General features: G+C 34.6%; 1 non-coding gene across 1 annotated transcript; it reads right to left on the minus strand.

The window, feature by feature from the left end:
- Window positions 1-21,009: 21,009 nt before the first annotated feature.
- Window positions 21,010-21,103, minus strand: LOC115898465. The gene has a single exon (XR_004058192.1). It is a non-coding gene; the product is annotated as a small nucleolar RNA SNORD116 (small nucleolar RNA).
- Window positions 21,104-24,084: the final 2,981 nt, after the last annotated feature.

Genomic DNA, 24,084 nt, shown 5'->3' on the forward strand with positions numbered 1-24,084 from the left:
AAAACATTTAATTTACATGAAAACCTTGTGAAATATATACTCACATTATTATTATATCACAAGTGTAGAAATTGAGGCAATGAGGTAGTGAGCTACTTGCAAAGGTCATAGAGTTAGTAGGTACCAGGGCCAATGTTTGAATCTATGCTTAACTGTCATACTGTACTTAGCAGTCAAAGGGCACAGGCTTTTTTTAAAATGTTATGACTTAATGGTTGATAATCCAGCACATGAAAATCAGAATTTAAAAACACTTAAAAGGCACTTAAATTCATTTCAGAAAGAAATGGGTCAGGAAAACATAGGACAGACATGATAAGGAGAAAATGTAGGGTAGACATGTTTACTGTCTTCAAGTATTATACAGACTGAATAGTGGGGGATTCACTTATCTTAAATTGCCCCAGGACTAGAATTAGAAGCATTAGGCACATATTTTCACCAAAAATACAAAGAAGCTCTTTCTACCTGTCAGAACTGTCTAAAAATAATTTCAAAAAAGCTTTGTGAGAGAGAACATTTCCTTTAACTGAAAGTTTCCCCACTTTGGGTTAGTTGACATCTTTTGGCAAGAGTTTTGTTGGTGGGTATCAAATATCAGAAACTAGTTAGAACACACACATTATAAGAACCTGAACATTCCATGAATTATCAGAAGACTGTCTTCTGACTGCTGGGACTGGGAGGCAATGTAATACCATGGGTAGATCAGGGACAGAAGGCAAAAATGTAAGGAGGAAAACAGGAAATAAAAATGGAAATGGAGTGGGTGGGTGATGACTGGGAGAAGAGTAAAAAAGATAAACCATGTCATCTAGTGAGGCCCCACTGGGCAGAGCCGCTAAGGCATAAAGAATTGAGCGCCCCTGTACAGCCTTTCTTCAACCTTTCCAATGTTCACACGTTTAACAGTGGTTTAGGGTTGGCTTAGCTCTGCTGTTATGTTTTTCCTTTGAGACAGCTTTTTCCTCTTTAGTTAGGAAGGCAGAGCTCTGACTCTGTTGTGGAGAAAAAGCTATTAAAAGAAAATTGTGGTATATAAAAATGGAGACACATTTTTGATCATATTTCAAAGGATTTGAAGGGAAAGACAAGAAAATCAATAAATGCATGGATTCTTTTACACTTTAAAAAGACAATCCTTTCCTTTCTAAAGTCTGTTTCTGGGTGTTCCTGCTGTGAAATCAGCCCATAACACAAAGATTTAATGGAAATTTACTTGGTAAAAGGATAAAATATAGTAAACAGAAGAGTGACGATTTCAGTTGCTTCCCACCCTTTCTACTTTTTGACAAGTGATAATACCTTCAATGGGAACCATGTAGTTTTCAACCTGTTTATTTGGTTAGAGAAAGGTTGACATTCATTTTCAAATCTAAAGTGTAAAATGAAGCCCTTTTTATTAATCATAATTCCCAATATTTTATAGATTTAAATTATCTATGACCCAGGGACTTCTTTCTCATTGTTATTTTGGCTAACAAGAACATAAATAACATGTTACATAATACCATAAAGAGAAAATCACCATAACAATAAAGTCTCTGGCAATTTGTGAACATAGGTCTCCATTTGAGATGCTTTATGATTTATTGTTAACAAACTATTCTGAAAATTTAAAAAATAATAATTTTTGCTTTGAGATTTTTTTTCCAAACCAAATCCTCCTCCTTTCAGTAAGTAGAAAAATGGAAACTCTGCCCCAGTAATTACTCCACATAATTGGAAATTTTGTCCTGATTCATCTAAATCATTTGGTTCTTGCTGGGAGTATTAGATGCTATTAACTTCTCTTTCTCTGTGATTCATAGCATTTTTAAACATTTTTATTTTGAGATACTGTGGGTGTATATATACTTATAAGAAATAATATAAAGAAATCCCATGTACACTTTTCTCAGTTTCTCCCACCAGTAGCATCTTGTAAATCCATAGTAAAATAACCAAGATATTGACATTAACACAGTCAAGACACAGAGCAGTTTCCTTACCATGACAGTCTCTCAGATGGTCATTTTATAGCCATACCCATTTCTCTCCTGCTTCTATTCATCCTTTAAGCCCTGACAACCACTGAATATTTCTTCATTTCTATCATTTGGTCATTTCAAAAATGTTGTATAATTGGAATCATATAGTGCCTTAATCTGTTCATGCTCTCATAACAAAATGCCATAGACTGGGTGGCTTAACAGAAATTTATCTTCTCACAGTTCTGGAGACTGTGAAGTTCAAAATCAAGCTGTTGGCCAATTTAGTTTCAGGTGAAGACTCCTCTCCTGTCTTACAGATAACTGCTTTCTCGCTGTGTTCTCACATGGCCAAGAGAAAAAGCCAGCAAGCATTCTGGTGTTTCTTCTTATAAGGGCACTAATCCCATTATGAGGGTCCCACCTTCATGAGCTAATCTAACTTTAACCACCAAAAGGTGCCATCTCCAAACACCATCACCTTAGGGATTAGAGCTTCCACATATTAATTTGTGGCGGACACAAACATTAGTCCAGAACATACAGCATGGAATCTTTTGATAGTGGCTTTTTTCCCACTTATCATAATTCTCTAATTTATCCAAGTAGTTGTGTGTATTGATAGTTCATTACTTTTTATCACTATTATTGTCTAATATGAATGTGCCATAGGTTGTTTAACCATTCACTTACGGAAGGCCATCTGGACTGGTTCCAGTTTTTGACTATTACAGATAAGCTGCTATAAACATTTGTGTACTCTCTGTGTGTGTACTGTGTGTGTGTGTGTATATGAGAGAGAGAGAGAGAGAGAGAGAGATTTCTTTACTCTGGGATAAATGCCTGGGAGTACAATTATTGGGTCATATGATAGTTGCATGTTTAGGTTTTAAGAAATGATCAAACTTTTCCAGAGAGGCTATATCTTCTTACATTCACATCAGTGATTTTTCCCATTTTCTAATTGGAATTTTTATTGAGTTTTAGAACTTATATATTCTATATTCTCACCCTTCATTTGTTATGTAATTTGCAAATATTTACCTCCAGTAAGTATTCTCTTAACAGGACATTTAGCAGAGCAAAAGTTGTGAATTAACGTTTTAGTTTGTCAAATTTTCCTTCTACAGAATATGCTTTTGGTGTCAAGGATGAGAACTCTTTGCCTAATTCTAGATCCCAGCGATTTTCTCAGATATTTTTCTTAAAGCTTTATAGTTTACATTTTACATTTAGGTCTGTAATCCATTTTGAGTTACGTTTATATAAAGTGAGTCTTTTGTTTCACTTTTTTGACTGTGAGTATCCAAGTGTCCCTACACTATTTATTGAAAAGCCTCCTTTATTGAATTGTGTTACCTTCCCTCTCTCCCTTAAATGACAGGAAATTCCAAATGAAGCACGGAGTTTAGCTACCCATTCCAAACTAAAGTTTTTGTTTTCAGTCAAACTTCCTCTACATCTCATATGTCATCTTATGCTTTTGTACTCAGGTACAAATATAGTACACAAAATTGATGACCATTCTTTTTTTCCTTTTTTTTTGAGATGGAGGAGTCTCACTCATTGCCCTGGCTGGTGTGCAGTGGCATGATCTTGGCTGACTGCAACCTCCGTCTCCCAGGTTCAAGCAATTCCCCTGCCTCAGCCTCCTGAGTAGAGTAGCTGGGACTAGAGGTACACACCACCATGCCTGGCTAATTTTCATATCGTAGTAGAGACAGGGGTTTCAATGTGTTGGCCTCAAACTCCTGACCTCAGGTGACCTACCTGCCTTGGCCTCCCAAAGAGCCGAGATTACAGGCATGAACCACCATGCCCAGCCCCATTCTCTTAGTTTTCTAATCAATCATCTAAACTTTCACTTATCTTATTAATGAGAACATCAACAACTTTTAAATTTGCATATATATTTTATATTGTTAAGGAACCAGAATAACTTATGCAGTTAAAGAGAAAAAGGAAAATGTTGGCTGTTCCAAGTCAAATGCCAGGTGATTAGTATGTTACTATCATTTCCTATTACTGCCAAACTAAATTATGTTTGGAGACTGGCCTGAGAGATGAAGTCTATCCACTGCTGCAATGACTTTTTAAAGTTTCAGATCCTTTCCCAGACTCTGGTGAAATTTAAGGGGTGGCAGGGAATGATCTTTCTCAATGCCAACCTAGCCAATGGTCCTCCATGCTATGGATCCCAAAGTTGAAGACTCGATTTCAGCGATGTCAGTTAGTTTACAAAATCACTTATCTTGGTTTATACTGAACCTGAGAGAGAAAAATCAGGCCTGGTTTGTGCATCTGCTCCCAATTATTCTTGGAAACACTTCCTCCTCTACTCAGTCAACTCAATCTTTTCGAGTTCACTTAACAAGTTGATAAATTATTTTTTAAATTGTGAAAACATAAAGATCTTCTGACTACTTACTCCCAATCAATTCTTCCAAGGAAGTTTACTCTTACTGATACCAAGATGATTTATTCCTAATCAATATAGTGTAATTCATGACTCCGCTCTCACCAAATAAAGAAACATTTAATCTTTGGCAGATATATCACATAAGAGCTGTAGTAATTTCTAAGAAGGGTATATAATGGACCGGCTTCTCATACTTGATTTTGGAATCAGTCTTTTCAATATCTCTTGGGACCAGTGTATTATTGATATTTGCAGAATATTTTGTTTTTCTAAAACTTGAATAGGTGAAATAAAACATTTCTAAAGAAATGTGAAATTAGGAAAGTAAAATGACTGTCTCAAGATCATGCCAAAAGTTCTGGTACATGTTTATTTACAATTTATTTTAACACTGTTTCACAGACAAGGACCTGAGACATGCCAACTACATTCCAGAAATTGTTCTTCAAATTGAAATCTTTAATGAGATTCTTAAATTTATGTTATCTTGGATTTTATGTTTTAAAACTTTTTATTTCCAGAATGATGAAAGCAAAAGAGAAAATATGTACTTGCATGTCACAAGTAAACCATTTTCGGTCCCTAGGGTTTGTCATTAATTATTTGGAAGCTCACTTGTTTGCCTTGTGAATTATCTATGCTTCCTCTTCAAAATCACTGAAATACATTTCCTTATAGAAACCCAATAATCTTGAGACAGAGTGGTGTAACGTATCATCCAAAACACAAAATCACTTACCTGGGTTCATACTGAACCTGAGAGAGAAAAATCAGAACTGGTTTGTGAATAGGAATAAGATTTCCCTACATTTTTAAATGGACGATATCTGAGGTGTCATAGAGTAGGAAAAAAAATGGCTTTTGCTTCCTAGAATGGCAAGTTAATGTCATAATAGTATTACCATCTTTGTGAGTTGCTCCTTTTTCAAAGTCTCATCTTCAAAAGAAAAAAATCTCAAGAATAAAGCAAAACTATTTTTGGGGTGAAATATATTAATTTTCTAGTCTGCATACTGGCTGTTATCTGTATAATTACTGGTTTGACTTAACCTCGGTATACAAGAAATTCTTTAAAATGGTTTTATTTTTATGTTAAATTTTGACAGCTGCTTTGATTTTGACAGACATCTAGTGAAGTGTTTCCTATGCAGTATGACAGTGCCAGCCATGACGTTAATTGCAACTTTTGTTGGAAAATGCCACATGTAACATTTCAAACAGAATCCAAACACCAGGATGACTATTCATTTATTTTGCTTTGCAGTAGAATTCTAAAATATTAGACTTCATTTTGTCTTTCTCAGTTTTCTAATTGACTACTTCAACTATGTGCACTGATCACATTAGCCAGCACTATCAGTTCACTAGATAGTCTAATCAAGGATGTCTTTTATCAACAACATACCATACTCAGTCCTTTTAAGAACATGTTAGAGTTATAAATTGGTTTTTAAGTGTAAAGTTAACGTGAGAAACAAGTCAGTATCTTTTCTAGAAAATCATAAAATGTGAAATATAACTTCAGACTTAGAGACATTGATATGAATGCGCATAAAGTAAAGTAATCTAACAGGAATTAAGTTTGTTAGGTTTTCTGTTGCTTTATTTTGGACACAAAGATCTTTCTTAGCATACATTGCAAAAGCGTTATGGCTATGTATTGTATGCTTTCTTATATGTATTTATATTCATATATTGATTTAATAAAGACTACAGAATCTATTCAGTGTCAGGTACAATAGTGAGAAAAATAATATATGGTTGCTGCCTTCATGAGCGTTGCTTTACATCAAAATATTGTTTTAAAATAATACATAGTATCATCAAAAGACCCATGTTTTCTTGCACCTGGAATCAGCTTTGCCATTGGATATATAATAACCCCTTCTCTATAATCATGACGTTCAGTTTTGCCTCAGAAGCAATAATTTTTACAATTTTATTCGTCATAGGGTCAAGTTGTGTTTCTAAACTACGTACCTTCTTGAGAGACTTAAAATCCACAGACACATTTACAATACTACAATTCTAACCTTAGGAAGTTAAAATATCCCTGCTTGTTTTCTGATTTATTACTACCATGACAATGCAAAGAAAATTAAAAATGAACCTGAAAGTGTGCCAGATAATTTAGGCCCACTACAGGAAATATTTTCACTGAACTAATCATTATCTTTTGGGTTTGGTGGTAACGATCAGTTGCTATGACATCTATTTCCATATTGATAATGTCAATTTGTTTACCAGATTTGTGCTCATACTGGTGTAATTTTAAAAATTTGACCACCAGCAACTGGTGCCATCCAATGCCCTTGGAAGCATTAGTCAAAATATGAACATCCAACCTTCATTATCGATGGAGCTACTGGAGAAAAAGACATTTAGAAATGACTGAGCATATATTGGTTATCAGATGTTATTAAGATATTGAAGGGACTAAATGTCCTCAATTTGCTGTTTAGACTCTTGGGACATCAATAGAGTTATCAGCACTGAATCAGATGATGCATTATTCATTTGCTTTCAATCTTGACCCGTTACTTAAATATAAGAAGTTTGAGATTTGGTAATCACCTCTTATGTTTTATCTTAACATTTTTCTTGAGTGAATGTCTGCTCTTATAAATTTATGTTAATGGCTTTCAAATCTAGATCACTCTCCTAAACACAATTTTCAATAATTTGCTCTGTATCCTTATACTATTTCCTTTTTATTATATCTTTGAGATTTAACTGAGGTGCTATCCCAAATTCTGTTAAATGTCTTTTGTTTCCTAAATTGATTTTCTATCATTTAGCTAATTCAGAATATTGGTAGTGGCTAACCTCTACATCTAGTCCTAACCTCTCTTCTAATTTACCAAAATGGGCACTTTTTTTTATACGAGTGTTCTATTTATTTCTAATGCCACCTTTCTAAGTCAGCCCATATATATTTTTTGGGTGTGTACAACACACATTTGCCTATTACATAGCCTTCCAACATACACTTTCTCAGAGTTATCTTTAAAAATTACAGGATCATTTCTATTCCTAACATTGCTAGCAAACCCTTAGTAGCTCATCACTCCAGGCTCCTGAGCCTGACATCAAGGCCCTCTCCTCCCACTTGTTTTCCTGCTTCCACACATGCCCACTTCCAAACTACTCTTCTCATACACACAACATGTAAATCGGAGCATGTCCCAACACTGCTTATGATAACAGCATATAAGCTTTCCATTGCTGTTAGAATACAATCCAACTTCTGTTCCTCAGGGCTGTGCATGGTCTGGACTGACTACTTGCCTGTCTTTCCAGATTCTATTTGTGCCACTCTACTCTTTGCTATGTTCTGGAAACACTGTTCTTAATCATTAAAAAATACTTTATACACTGTGTCCTCTTAAGTACCACCTGGGAAGGCTGAGAAAATAATTTACCAGGCCAAATTAAAAAAGGGAAAAGAGAATTATATGAGGAATAATTGCTGTAATTCATGCCATATTACCACTAATAAGGAAAACGAAAGAAATCTTTATCACTAGTACACTTAGTGTCATTAGTATATATTTTATCATAAAAGTCTGAGAATGTTTGATTTGTGATTTTTCACATAATTCATGAGTTTCTATAAGTGTATGGATGTAAATATACAACTTTACACATATTAACAGAGTCAAGCTGAAAACATTAAATTATGCACAATTTGTTTCTATACTCTGAGTTGTGTTTCTCAATACTTCACAAATTTTAGCAGACTTTAAAATTATTTTACATTTGTTTCGATCTTGAAATGTTTATCTTACTCAAGTCATTTTTGGCATTTTTTTCTTAGTATTACTTATTGGTCTGGTTCACTATCACCACCAGAATACAAGTCTCATTACATACACTCATAGGCATCTATGGATTATGTGGGAGACAGAAAGATGAGCAAGGAAGGTTGAGCTGCTACAGCTCAGTTGAGAGGCTTCACAAACACTAACAGTTGAATTCTCTTGTATATTCTTATTGGTCCCTTAACTGAATTCTTTTATCTTCTCTTCTTTCACAAATGAGGAGACTCTTATGAGATCTTCTGAGTTGAAATAGAATCAAGAGACAACAGGTTTTGAAGCTGTATTAAATTGCAAGACTGAAGAAAACCTTTATGCAGGAAATAAATCAGCCCTCCCTTTAGAAGATTTGTGTGTGTGTGTTTTGTCTTTGCTTGTTTGTCTTATTAACTGACAGTTGTTATAGGTAATCTATGTGTCAAATGAATTTAGTTGAGAGTTTACCATTTACATGTGGGTTAAAGACCAAAATTAAAGGCCTGGTTAACTATGCCCTTATGTATTAAGGAAGGTCATACAGAGCAATATCCACATGTTCACAGATCCACGAGTTGTTATATCATAGCACAATATTATTTTAAAACGTTTCAAAATTAACTGTCGCTTTAAGTACATCAGTAATAAACATTTACTAAAGTTTGTTAAGATGAGTTGTCAGACAGTTGTTTGTGTTATTTATGGGAAAATTTATATTTTTTGCCAAAATTGAATTATTAATTTGTCATTGGGGAATTGTTTGAATTTGAAATACATTTTTAATCTAAATTTATATTTTTAAGGAGTTTGCTTTAGGAGGACATGTAATTATTCCCTTAATGTTTTTTTTTTAGGATCAACCCCTCCAACTTTCAAAATTCTGTACTTCACCTGTTCATTAATTTTTATAATAATTGGAACACTGAGAATTTTACATAGAGTTGTTTTTACACTCTTCTGAGTAGTATTTGTGGATGATTTAGAGACAGGGGATTAAATCTGCATGAAATCATCACGTTTCCCTAGATGTCACCATGAAATTACTACTTTCCCCTGCAAATTTCCATGAAATTACAAAAATTATTGCATCTTTGTCTCTGGATATCTTGCTTGAAAATATAAATGACACTGAGTTAACCTTTCTTTTAGTTCATTTCCTGGTATAGCTACTTATTCATGAATTTATTAAGCAATAGGAGAAAAATGTATACATTTTATATAGGAAAAAGTTAAAGTTGGGTCATATTAAATGCCTAAATCCAGTGATCAGAGACCTATTTCCAGTGAGTAACAGCCTGTAGCATAGGCAAATTGGCTATTTTTGCCAGTTTCACAATAGTGTTTGCTCTCACCAAATATTTCATGTAATATGAATTTTCATCAAGATTAACTAAATTGGTGAATTGTAATGAAGCATACTTTTGTCTATGGAGATAGCCTTTCAAGTATGATTTAAAATATATACTCTGATCTCACACACATAAACACTCAACTACATCTTATGTACCTTACTTCCAACAATTTTAAAGTTGCTGTAAGAGATCTTTAAATATAATTTTGCCCTCATTTTGTTGGGATTATATATCACACACTTTTAATGTACTGTTTGGATATGTGACTTACACAGTCCCTTTTTGCAAGACAGTGGTTTCTTGCAAACCATATACCAGGCTTGATATATGATTTGCCCGGGGCAATTTAATGTGAGTAAAGGAGCTTTGTACCATTTCCAAACAAATGTTTTCTGGGTCATTGTATGGCTTTGTTATGGTGTCTTTTCCTTCTGCCATATAACTTTTAAGTCTCTAGATAGGGTCTGCTTCTTTATTCCAGACTACCTCAGTCCTGACATAGAAAAGGAACTTGAGTTACAGTTTATCCACAATGAATATGTGAAATAAGTGATAAATGCTTTATTCTTTTAAGGTAAATCCACTGAGAATATGGATTTGTTTGTTACTACAGCAAAACTCACACTAAGTTCACTGATACACTAAGCAAACCAACTTTTGAATTAACTTGTTGAAGTAGAAAACCATTTATTGACGTTTCTTATTTTTGAATAAAAAGAAAACTGAAATATGGTATTTATTCTATATACTTCTAATTATCTGACAATGTCTCTTGACATCCAGTATCAAAGCATAATCAAATTAACCTGATCAAATGTAACATTGAATCAGTAATAAAAATATGTTTTTAATGTCCTTATTTTATTTAAAGTATTCTTTTAAATTTTAGCTTTTGATTCATGGTAAACCCTTTTAAGAGTATATCCTCTTATTATAGAGTGTTTTCTCACAGAGGAAAATAACATAGACCTAATACCAACTCTGTCTTAGAACATCTAGTTTTTAAATGATTTATCTTCAAAAATTCTTCAACAAGCATTAATTTGTTGTCTACTATAATAACATATGTTAATACTTATTGAGTATTAACACTATACCAGGAACTTTTTCAAGCACTTTTACCTGTGTTGACTAAATTTTATCCTAAAGTAGATGCCATTATTAACTCCATTTTACAATTTAGTAGCATAAAGGACTGGCGGGGTTGTGCAGGGGGGCGGTGCAGGGAACTTGCTCACAGCACACAGCAGAATGAGGACTTGAGCCCAGTCAGTCTGGCTCTTAGATTCTGGGAATATAGCAATAAACAAGATGGTAAAGAACCTAATGTAATGGAGCTACAGTAAGTAATAAAATAACTACCATAGTCTCAGTTAGTATAAATACTTTAAAGGAGGAGAAGTGAAAGATGACTGAGAAGGAGTAACAAGTGTGGAAATAGAACTAGGGAAGGATAATTTCTAGAAACCAATGACACTAGGTGTTTTTTGAAAAATGAAGTATAATGATGTCATATGCTAATGAATATTGAATAATATGAGAATAACCTTTGAGTTCGGCAACACAGGAAACTTTAGTGAGGTGGAAAGGGTGGTTTCAGTGGATTTGTACATAGAATTCACAGTGTATTAAATCCTGATAGAGACATATTAAGGAAAGATTAAGGACCTGTTTCTATTTTTATATATACTTTAAGTTCTGGGATACATATACAGAACATGCAGATTTGTTACATAGGCATACATGTGCCATAGTGGTTTGCTGCACCCATCAACCTGTCATCTACATTAGGTATTTCTCCTAATGCTATCCTTCCCTTAGCCCCCCACCCCTTGACATGCCCCGGTGTGTGATGCTCCCCTCCCTGTGTCCATGTGTTCCTCATTGTTCAACTCCTACTTATGAGTGAGAACATGTGGTTTTTACTTTTCTGTTCCTGTGTTAGTTTGCTGAGAATGATGGTTTCCAGCTTCGTCTGTGTCTCTGCAAAGGACATGAACTCATCCTTTTTCATGGCTGCATAGAATTTAATGGTATATATGTGCCGAATATTCTTTAACCAGTCTGTCATTAATGAGCATTTGGGTTGGTTCCATATATTTGCTATTGTGAATACTACTGTAATGAACATCTGTGTACATGTGTATTTATGGTAGAATGATTTATAATCCTTTGTATATATACCCAGTAATGGGATTGCTGGGTCAAATGGTATTTCTGGTTCTAGATCCTTGAGGAATTGCCACACTGTCTTCCACAATGGTTGAGCTAATTTACACTCCCATCAACAGTGTAAAAGCATTCCTATTTCTCCACATCCTCTCCAGCATCTGTTTCCTGACTTTTTAATGATCATCATTCTAACTGGCATGAGATGGTATCTCATTGTGGTTTTGATTTGCATTTCTCTAATGACCAGTGATGAGCTTTTTTTCATGTTTGTTGGTTGCATAAATGTCTTCTTTTGAGAAGTATCTGTTCATATTCTTTGCCCACTTTTTGATGGGTTGTTTTTCTTCTTGTAAATTTAAGTTATTTGTAGATTCTGGATATTAGCCTTTTGCCAGATGGATAGATTGTAAAAATTTCCTCCCATTCTGTAGGTTGCCTGTTCACTCTGATGATAGTTGCTTTTGCTGTGCAGAAGCTCTTTAGTTTAATTAGATCCCATTTGTCAATTTTGTCTTTTGTTGCCATTGCTTTGGTGTTTTAGTCATGAAGCCTTTGCCAATGCCTATGTCCTGAATGGCATTGCTTAGGTTTTCCTCTAGGGTTTTTATGATTTTAGGTCTTATATTTAAGTCTTTAATTCATCTTGAGTTAATTTTTGTATAAGGTGTTAAGGAAGGGATCCAGTTTCAGTTTTCTGCATATGGCTAGCCAGTTTTCCCAACACCATTTATTAAACGGGAAATCCTTTCCCCATTACTTGTTTTTGTCAGGTTTGTCAAAGATCAGATGGTTGTAGATATGCGGCATTATTTCTGAGGCCTCTGTTCTGTTCCTTTGGCCTATATATCTGTTTTGGTTACTGCAGCCTTGTAGTATAGTTTGAAGTCACGTAGCATGATGCCTCCAGCTTTCTTTTTGCTTAGGATGTCTTGGCTCTATGGGCTTTTTGGTTCTATATGAAATTTAAAGTAGTTTATTCTAGCGCTGTGAAGAAAATCAATGGTAGCTTAATGAGGATAGCAATGAATCTGTAAATTACTTTGGACAGTATGGCCGTTTTCATATTGATTCTTCCTATCCATGAGCATGGAATGTTTTTTCCATTTGTTTGTGTCCCCTCTTAGTTCCTTGAGCAGTGGTTTGTAGTTCTCCTTGAAGAGGTCCTTCACATCCCTTGTAAGTTGTATTCCTAGGTATTATTCTCTTTGCAGTGATTGTGAATGGAACTTCACTCATGATTTGACTGTCTGTTATTAGTGTATAGGAATGCTTGGGTTTTTGCACATTGATTTTGTATCCTGAGACTTCGCTAAAGTTGCTTATCAGCTTAAGGAGATTTTGGGCTGAGACGATGGGGTTTTCTAAATACACAGTCATGTCATCCACAAACAGAGACAATTTGACTGTCTCTCTTCCTATTTGAATACACTTTGTTTCTTTCTCTTGTCTGATTGCCCTGGCCAGAACTTATAACACTATGTTGAATAGGAGTGGTGAGAGAGGGCATCCTTGTCTTGTGCTGGTTTTCAAAGGGAATGCTTCCTGCTTTTGCCCGTTTAGTATGATATTGACTGTAGTTTGTCATAAATAGCTCTTATTATCTTGAGATACGTTCCATCATTAGCTAGCATGAAAGGGTGTTGAATTTCATTGAAGGAATTTTATGCATCTATTGAGATAATCATGTGGTTTTTGTAATGTGTTCTGTTTATGTGATGGATTATGTTTATTGATTTGCATTTGTTGAACCAGCCTTGCATCCTAGGGATAAAGCCGACTTGATTATGGTGTATAAACTTTTTGAGGTGCTGCTGGATTCGGTTTGCCAATATTTTATTGAGGATTTCTGTATTGATGTTCATCAGGGATATTGGCCTGAAATTTTTTTTGTTGTGTCTCTGCCAGGTTTTGATGTCAGGATGATGCTGGCCTCATAAAATTAGTTAGGGAGGAGTCTCTCTTTTTCTGTTGTTTGGAATAGTTTCAGAAGGAATGGTACCAGCTCCTCTTTGTACCTCTGGTAGAATCGGCTGTGAATCCATCTGGTCCTGGACTTTTTCAGAGTCTGCTATTGATCTTTCAGGGATTCAACCTCTTCCTGGTTTGCAGAAGCCAAATAAGATCAGAGCAGAAGTGAAGGAGTTAGAGACATGAAGAACCCTTCAGAAAAATCAATGAATCCAGGAGCTACTTTTTGAAGATTAACAAAATAGATAGACCTGTAGCCATACTAATTAGGAAAAGAGAGAAGAATCAAATAGACACAATAAAAATTATAAAGGGGATATCACCACTGATCCCACAGAAATACAAACTACCATCAGAGAATACTATAAACACTTCTATGCAAATAAACTAGAAAATCTAGAAGAAATGGATACATTCCTGGACACATACACCCTTCTCTTTAGTTTGGAGTACTTTATACTCTGAATAAACATTTCTCTGAAAACTAGCCACAGTGATAAAAAAAATGCTTAAAATAAAAATTTGAAAAAATCTAATAAATTGCTTAGCGAAGAAAATGAACAATTCTCAAATAGCACAGTTTCTGCACACAGAGACTGGTAAATTTGTGTGTTATAAACAAAGTTTGAATAAAAACTAAAATATATCATTTATGAAATTATAAGACATAACTAAAATGCTGAAAGATATTTCATAAGAAAGTGGTGAGATTTAATGATTTGTCTCCTTAAACTATTTGAGAGAAGCATACAAATATTAACATAAGTTTTGCTACATATTCTACCAAAATTGCTAAAAGAAGTTGAGTATGTTAATTCAAAATGAAAAAGAAGGAAAAATGGGATAAAGCAATAATGAGTAACATAAATAAATGCAAGACAGAAAAAGGGAAAAGGAGCAAAAAAAGATTAAAATGACAGGAAAAAAGTTAAATGTATTAATAATCACAAATAATCTGCAATTAAAACTAGTTCCAGGTAGAATTTAAAACCTCATCTGTATTCTATTTTAGAGAAACATTAGACTTCTGGTTTCCAGTTCATCATGTAAAGAGCTTGGAAGTCATCACTCCATCCTAACAAGTAAAAAGATGAACAAGCTGAAAAATCAACAGTTCTTCTTAGGTGTGTCAGATAAGTGAGGTCACAGGACAAACTACTGACCCCAAAATTGGAGAGACAGACAGGCAAATGCAAAAAATCACAACCGACCTGAAATGCCAAGCAGAAACCTCCCGGGGACACCGTGCTGTGGTAGAAAACCTAGACTGACAAATTGCTGGAGGCTCAGAGCAGAGGCAAGTCTGAGAGTTAAACTCTAAAGGGACCCAGTCATAGAAGTCCCTCACACTTTTATGAGTTTTTACCTCCAGAAATTTTACTAGGTTCATCACAATGAAAAGCTGAGAAAAATCCCCTCATAACTTTGGCAGGGAGATAGGAAAAGAAATCATTGAGATATTCTGGAGCATTCCGTTCTTCTTTTTGTTTGTTTTCTCTTTTTTTCTTTTGTTGTTGTTGTTTTAATTATACTTTAAGTTCTAGGGTACCTGTGCACAATGTGCAGGTTTGTTACATAAGTGTACATGTGCCATGTTGGTGTGCTGCACCCATTAACTCGTCATTTACATTAGGTATATCTCCTAATGCTATCCCCTTCCCCCTCCCCCTCCCCCTCCCCACAATAGGACCCAGTGTGTGATGTTCTCCTTCCTGTGTCCAAGTGATCTCATTGTTCAGTTCCCACCTATGAGTGAGAACAGGCGGTATTTGGTTTTCTGTTCTTGCGATAATTTGCTGAGAATGATGGTTTCCAGCTGCATCCATGTCCCTACAAAAGACACACACTCATTCTTTTTTATGGCTGCATAGTATTCCATGGTGTATATGTGCCACATTTTCTTAATCCAGTCTATCACTGATAGACATTTGGGTTGATTCCAAGTCTTTGCTATTGTAAATAGTGCCGCAATAAACATACGTGTGCATGTGTCTTTATAGCAGCATGACTTATAATCCTTTGGGTGTATCCTCAGTAATGGGATGGGTGGGTCAAATGGTATTTCTAGTTCTAGATCCTCGAGGAATCGCCACACTGTTTTCCACAATGGTTGAACTAGTTTACAATCCCACCAACAGTGTAAAAGTGTTCCTATTTCTCCACATCCTCTCCAGTACCTGTTTCCTGATTTTGTAATGATTGCCATTCTAACTGGTGAGAGATGGTGTCTCATTGTGGTTTTGATTTGCATTTCTCCGATGGCGAGTGACGAGCATTTTCTCATGTGTCTGTTGGTTGTATGAATGTCTTCTTTTGAGAAGTGTCTGTTCATATCCTTTTCCCACTTTTTGATGGGGTTGTTTTATTCTTATAAAGAACTCAATCAAATTTACAGGTTCTGGATATTAGCCCTTTGTCAGATGAGTAGATTGTAAAAATTTTCTCCCATTCTGTAGGTTGCCTGTTCACTCTGATGGTAGTTTCTTTTGCTGTGCAGAAGCTCTTTAATTAGATCCCATTTGTCAATTTTGGCTTTTGTTGCTGTTGCTTTTGGTGTTTTAGACGTGAAGTCCTTGCCCATGCCTATGTCCTGTTCTTCTTAATAAGGCTTTGCCTCGAAAGAACATATTTTACCAGAGCCTCAACTACTGGGATTTCATCAGATCCTAACGAAGAAGGAAAGGATATTTTCCATTTCAGCCAGTTCTAGCCTTCGATGTGGGCAAAGGGAAACAACCAACTCCAGCCCACTGTAGCCTTCCAAGCAAGGGAAGGAAAAGACCCAACTCCAGCGCACTCTAGTCATATTGTCCTACATAAATGAGGGGCAAAGGAGACACAAAAGCACATATAAAGTTCACAGTCCAGAGGAAGACTGTGACCCAATCACAAGACTATAGAAAAATTCCACCCCCCACCCCCCAACCCCACTCATGCTTTCCCTCACATTTTTAAAGGCTATTAACCAAAGTTTTCTTTACCCAGTACATTATGTCCAGCTCTCAGGAAAACATTACAAGGTTTACCAAAAGGCAAAACACCATACAAATGTGCGCATGCATGTGTATGTGCATACATACACACACACAGATTAAGGACACATAGCAAGTGTCAGAACCAGAGTCAGATATGGCAGGAATGGTGAAATTATCAGACAGGGAATATAAAACAATGATTAATATGTAAAGAGCTATAACACAAAGTAAACAACATGCAAAAATAGATAGGCAATGTAAGCAGAAATATGGAAATTCTAAGAAAGAATAAAAAGGAATTGCTAGAGATAAAGAAATAATAGAAATGAAATGATGGGCTTTTTGGTAGACTGGACACAGGTAAAGAAAGAATCTGATATACTGAATTCCTCTCTTTTGAGTCTACACTCAAGCAATGGGATTGCTGGATCATATGGTAGCTCTGCTTTTAGTTTTCTGAGAAACTTCCGAAAGTGGAATGCAATGAGAAAAATAACTGAAAAAATATTCAAAAACTGTGGAACAACTACAAAAAATGTAATATACACAGAAGGGGAATATAAGGAAGAAAATAAAGAGAAAGGAAGGATAAGCATAACCCAAGAAGAAGCTAAGGTAGTAATGACTAAAAATTAGCCCAAATTACTATCAGATACCAAAACACAGGTCCAGAAACCTCAGAGAATCCTGAACAGAAATAAGTGCCAAAAACCTACAATTATGCATGTCATATCCAAACTGGAGAAAAATCAAAGATAAAGAAAAAATTTTGTACAAAGCCTGAGGGAGGTAATTGGAAATACCTTATCTTTAGATGAGCAAAGATAAGAATTATATACCGCTTTTCCTTAAGAAGTATGCAAGCAAGAAAAGAGTGGAAAGAAACATTTAAAGTGTTGAGAGTAAAAAAATCTACTGACTTAGAATTCTGTTTCTGAAGAAATTATTCTTCAAAAGTGAAGAAGTAAAGACTTTCTCAGATGAACAAAAATTTAGGGAATTTGTTGCCAGATAAACCTTGCAAGAAATGCTAAGGATGTTTTCTAAGAGAAAAATGATATAGGTCAGAGACTTGGACATACATAAGGAAGAGTATCAGAGAAGAAATGAGCAATAAAGTTAAAACTTTTGTTTTACTTACTGTTAATTTATATAACAGATAACATTGTTTAATATTATAATAGCAACAATATTTTCAATGACATGTATTTCACTTTTACATAAACTTATTAAATTATATTTGATTATATGCTTATAGAAGTAAAATAAATGAAGGAAATGATAAAAGATAGGAAAGATAACTCAGGAATATTTTGTTACTATAATGTGCTTACACGGATCATGAGGCAGTACAGTGTTATTTTATAGTGGTCTTGATTTAATTCTAAATGTATATTACAAACTTAAGAGTAACTGCTAAATAATGATAAAGGGATATCATTAAATATGTAGAAATCAGCAAAAGTAGTGGTAAGAGAAATTTATACCACTGAATGGATTTATTCGAAATGAAAAACTCAAATCAAAAATCTAGGGTTTCCCCTTAGAAAACTAGAAAAAGAACAGGAAATTAAACCAAAGAACAGGATAAAATAAATAATAAAACTTAGAGGTCAAATCAATAAAATTGAATACATGAAATCAATAGAGAAAAACAAAACTAAAACTCAAAATCAATAAGCCTTTAGTGAGACTAAGAAAAAAGAGCCGACACAAATTCCTAAAATGGGAAATGAAAGTGGGAGCATCACTGCAGATCCCATGGACATGAAAAATATAATAAAGGTGTACTAGGAAGAACTGTTGATAAATTTGATAACCTGGATGAAATAGATTAATCCTTAAAAATAACTTGCCAGAACTCAAAACAAGAATTAACAAGTTAAATAGGCAAGTCTCTATTAAAAACTTCAATTAATAATTACTAGTCTTTAAAACATACAGCACCAGAACCATATGGATTTACTGGTGAATTGTTCTTAAGATTTAAGAAAGAAGTTATACCAATTCCCTACATTTTCTCCCAACAGGCAGAAGCAGAGGAGTATTTTCTAAGTCATTCTGAGTCCAAGATTTTCCTAATACAAAACCTGACATAGACATTATAAAACAAAGAAACAAATGAAAAGACACCAATATCTATCTCTCCTGAACATCAATGCAAATCCTTAACAAAACATTAGCAAATCAAACCCAACAATGTATATTTAAAAAAAAAAAGAATTATAAACCACAACCCAATAGGGTGGATCCCAGGTATCCCAACTGGTTCAACATTTTAAAAATCAATTTATGTCATCCATCACATCAACAGGCTTAAAAGGAAAAATAACAAGATGATATCATAGCTGCATAAAAAATGACAAAATCAAAAAACTATTCATAATAAAAACTCAGTTTTAGGGAGACAAGATAATTTGCTCAACTTGAAGAAGAACATCTACAAAAAAAAAAAAAAAAAAAAAAAAAAAAAAAAAAAAAAAACACTAAAGCTAATAGCAAACTTGATGAGAAACTCAATGTTTTCCCAATAAGATTAGGATAAAGGAAAGGGTGTTCCCTCTCACCACTTATTTCAACATCATACTGGACATACTAGCTATGACAGTAAGACAAGAAAAAGGAATAAAAGCCATACAAATATATAAGGGAGAAATAAAACTGTCTTGGTTGACAGATGATAGGATTATCTATGTAGAAAACCTGAAATAATGAACAAAAAATCCTAGAACTAATATACATATATACACACATATAACATGTTATATAACATATATAAAACTTAGATTTCCTGAAACATAGTAAATGTTCAGTGAATGTTATATGTTATTATAATTTTAGATTTTAAAATGCCTTATATATTCTGGGAATTCAATGTTAGCAATCAGTGAGCTTTCATTATAGTGAAAAACAGGCAAGTAAAAACCAATTTTAATATACTGCTATGATAAGAGATACACAAAACACTATCAAAAATAGACACCTCACATAGAATTTTGGGAAATAAGAAAGCCTGATCCTTATTTCTTTTCTGTTAAAAGATGATTGTTTAGTTGATGTTCAAGTCCCTTGAAGGTCTTTTTATATGTACCCCAATACCAAGGGCAAAAGTCCAGTACATACACAGCTATTGAGGTTTTTGGATCACATAACCTTATGAGTCACAAAGGTTACCAAACCAACACAGTTATGAAGGCCTGCAAAACTACAAAACGTTTCTTAATTTTATTTAATTATATTTTTTATAATAGAAGGCTGAAACTTGGAGACCAAAGATAATATGTTTTTTTTTATTTTTATATTTTTTTTTTAGCTTTAAAATTTTATTAAAATCTTATTAATACGTGAAATGTTATGTGACCCAGTTATTTTGTTGGGTTTCCAGCTTATCACTGATCAGGCAATGTAAATATTACCAGGTTTGACTTGTTGAGAATCAAGGCCAATCAAGCACCTGGGACTCTTTAACAAACAAATGTCCCACTTTGGATGGACACTTCTCCATTTTTCCGCTGCGAAAAAGGAACAGTATCATGTGTACTTGGTGGCACAAAGCTAAAATTAATTCATTACGCATAACCTTTTGGCATCCTCTGATACAAGGACTAGGGAATACAAGGTAGTACAGATAATGAGTTATGACTCACTGGGAAAACAGTCACTCTGCTTATCTGTATCTACGTCTAGTTCCATATCCATGTTTCTAAATATATTTTACTAAGATTGTACTTATTAATTCATTTTTTTAATGGGGAAAGAAAAGCAAATGAAATAAATTTCGGCTACCTAAAATTAAACCTGATATATGGCCAATTTTGGTTGGGTTTACGGCAATGTCATGATAAGAGGCTGGTTAAAGGATTCCATTCCAACAGATTTCTGCAAGGTAAAATCTAGCCTGCCTGTCCACTTTCTCCCCCAAATTTGTAGGCTTGCTACCCTCCCTCATGACCTGGCAAAGTTTAGAAACCTTAACTTTGTTTAAGGAAAACTGGCTCCTTTCCTCCTCGGAAGCATGGCAGACAGTGCCAAACTGATCAGTCTATTTAACATGACATTGGGCTGCAATTCTTTCATGTCATCTAAAGAAAAACGTTAAGCTCCTACCCTGTCCCATCAGGCCACCAAAGGGTTCTAAAACCTCATTTATGATGTCATTTTAAGTATTCCCTCCTTCAGCAATGACAATAAAAGTTAACTATTAAACTCATGTTTTCAACTTCCCACCATGGGTTCCCTGCAACACAAAACCAGCAAATTAAATCACTGAGATACTAGGATACTTAATGAAATAAAAGCGAATTCCTCATAAATGGCACTAACTGTAGAACATCTGGCCTGCCCAGCTGCATTTTCTCTACATCAGTTGACGATGAGAACGACGGTATGAGTTCTCACTCATTTTGTTCAGCTTTTCCAAGGAATGTTTTTTTGGGGGACTCATCATCGATCTTTTTTTTTTTAATAGGCATTGACTAGGTATATTTACTTTCCTAGTGCTGTATGATTTTTCAGACAAAAAATGGTTTCTTGGTCCTGAGATTCTGATAATCTTACCACTTCTCTAAACTGGGTGATATGTTGTCATTAGTAAAATTATCAAAGGACTGTTTGAATTCATAGTAATGGGTTTATTTTTCTCTGAATGGTAGCTATACCTGAACACATGCTAATGAATATATCAACTTGAAGTTACATGTTATTTTAGTATGGAGAAAGGTGTATAAACAAATCTCTTTTCCCATAGATGACCCAGAATATCTTGTTTGGGTAGAAAGAATTTTAAAAGGGGGAAACTAACTATTTTCTAGGTTTCTCATGTAAGAAGTGTGTTAAATTTATCAAATTTGCCTCACAAGATGTGAAACAAGTGACAATTCATATCAGTAACTGATTCACTAAAAATGAGGCTTATTTCAATTCAGTGTATATTGGCCCTAATCACTAAATGTTTGTTAATTTAAAATACTCCTGATGTCTTTAAGCTGCACACTGTTTTACACTGAGTGTGAACCTATATGTATGAATTTATAAACACACACAGAACACTTAGATATTCAGAAAATAACTGAAGACAATGAACTAAGTCTTTTATAACTCAGTAACTGATACAGAAAAGGTACCATTGAATGAGAGTATACACAGCTACTAGAGCTTGCAACTTCAAGTTACATCGCTACATGGCGCAAAAGGTTATTGAAGTCTGCGTCTACAAATGACAAACTTTTCTCATTCATTTATAATGTTGAAGTGATAGAGGAACATAATTGCCTGCATGATGGTAGGCCATATACCAGAAGAACAAGGAGTTTAGCACGAAGTTTTCTCTCTCATTTGAACGCTGATGCATAATTTGATCATATTGATGTCATCTAAACTTAGTTGATCACACAAAAAAAGGTTTCCATTCTTTTCTTGACTTGTCACACTGGCCAGTTACTATGACGTTGATAGTTGAAAACTGATCTTTGCAGGACAAATAGCTAATGCACGTGGGGCTTAAAACCTAAGTGACAGGTTGATGGGTGTAGCCATGAACTATGGCACACATACCTATGTAACAAACCTGCACATTGTTCACATGTATCCTGCAACTTAAAGTAAAAAATTTAAATTAAATTCTAGTATCCAAAGAAAAAAAAATGACCTTGAATACTTCCAATCAGATTTTTGAACCACCTTCTTGTACCAAATTTCCTTCTCATTAAAATGGAGAGAGTATTGTACATTGACAATTATTAAGGTGACTGGAGGGCACTTAAGTGGCTACACCACAGAGCATGACTATCATGAAGCATAGCCATGGCCTATTGTGTCAGTCATTGCTGTGACTGTGCTTAATGTAGACGTGGAACTATTTGATGGAATTATGATGAAAAATGTCATTCCTCATGGGAGATGCTGGGTAATGATAATGAGCCAAGTGTTGTAACTCATTGGTGCTAGTTGCCTGATTTGTCTGGATGGACTTGTGCCTGGAGGGTTAGCATTAGCCTTTTGACAACATGCCCATTAAATCTCACTTTACAAAGAGTGATGGCATGGAAACCAGTCTCAATTCTTGTGCTTATGAGATGTGTGACAGTAAGGCACACCTACCATTTTAGGGAATGGTACGGGCAACACTTAAAATTTGTGCTCCTGAAAAACAGTCAAACGAGAAGGCACAAACATCTTCAAAACTTGAAAATAATTTTTTTTAAAGTGCCTTTATTAAACTCAGCATGGGAGACAATCTGAACCAGGATCTTCATCAATCAGATTAACTACTTTCCAAGATGAAAACAGACGAGGCACAGTGTGAGGCTGAGCAGATATTTATCAAAAGCCATATTAATAACCACTTTTCAGCTTTTTCCTGACAGTTTCATCTGAGGTTCCATGTTTAACATTTGAGTATCATATGTTTTTGTCAGAATGAGGCTGCTAAGAACATCAATTAATTAATTATTTTGAAGTACGGTTCAGAAAGGTAATCAAGTAACTGTCCCTAAGGCCAAACCAGTAATGGTAAGCAACATTCTGGAGCTACACAATTTGTTACTTGAGAGAGAAATTAAAAGCAAAATGTCTTCATGAGCCCACATGAGAATAAACAGATATATTTTGCAAAGTGGCAATAAGGTATACATGTATTTATATATGTATAGCCACAAATATATATTTGGTATACATACATAATTGGCTACTTGGCTGAAATATTTCTCATTTACATTCTTGTGTATACTTTAGCAGAATAAAAATGGACTCTTTAATTTGCATTATCTCAATGGCCTGTAAATAGGGCAAAATTAAACCTATAGGGAAAAATGAGGAAATTTTTATATTATTAAGATTATCAACCACACTTTAGTGTTTCAGAAAATTAATTTGGTGGGTTAAAAAATTCTCAGCTCATGAAAATTAACACTTGAAGTAATGCAACTCAGAGTGTAGAAGAAATTTATACCTTGTCACAGCCAGATGTGAGTTACGTATATTCAGGGACCATCTCCACTTTATGCAAGGCACCTCACAGACATGGTTAATGTAGTTCTCATTTCAATGATGTAATATTAGCAACTAGCAAGCAACTAAATCATAGTAATCTCAGAGATACTTTGTATACATAAGATGTCAAGCCAAAGTGGAAAATAAAAATAAGACAGGTGTGTGCTGACATAGGCTCATTTTACATGGGATATTTCTTCAGTCTGGAGTCATGTTCCTTATGAATAATTTAGTATGAGCTTTCTCTCTCTGTTACTTGAAGCTTTATATCATCCACATTTACAGTGATCCAGCCTTATGACAAAAATCTGTTTCATAAATTCCTGGATGAGACAGTCTATTTTGTAAAACTCTTTGACTAATAAACAGATACTAATGAAAAGTGGCATGACTTGGAGTGTGAGCTACCTTTGGAGGTAGATGGCCTGCCGGGCAACAGCAATA

Source organism: Rhinopithecus roxellana, chromosome 6 (assembly GCF_007565055.1).
Source record: "Rhinopithecus roxellana isolate Shanxi Qingling chromosome 6, ASM756505v1, whole genome shotgun sequence".
NCBI lineage: Eukaryota > Metazoa > Chordata > Mammalia > Primates > Cercopithecidae > Rhinopithecus > Rhinopithecus roxellana.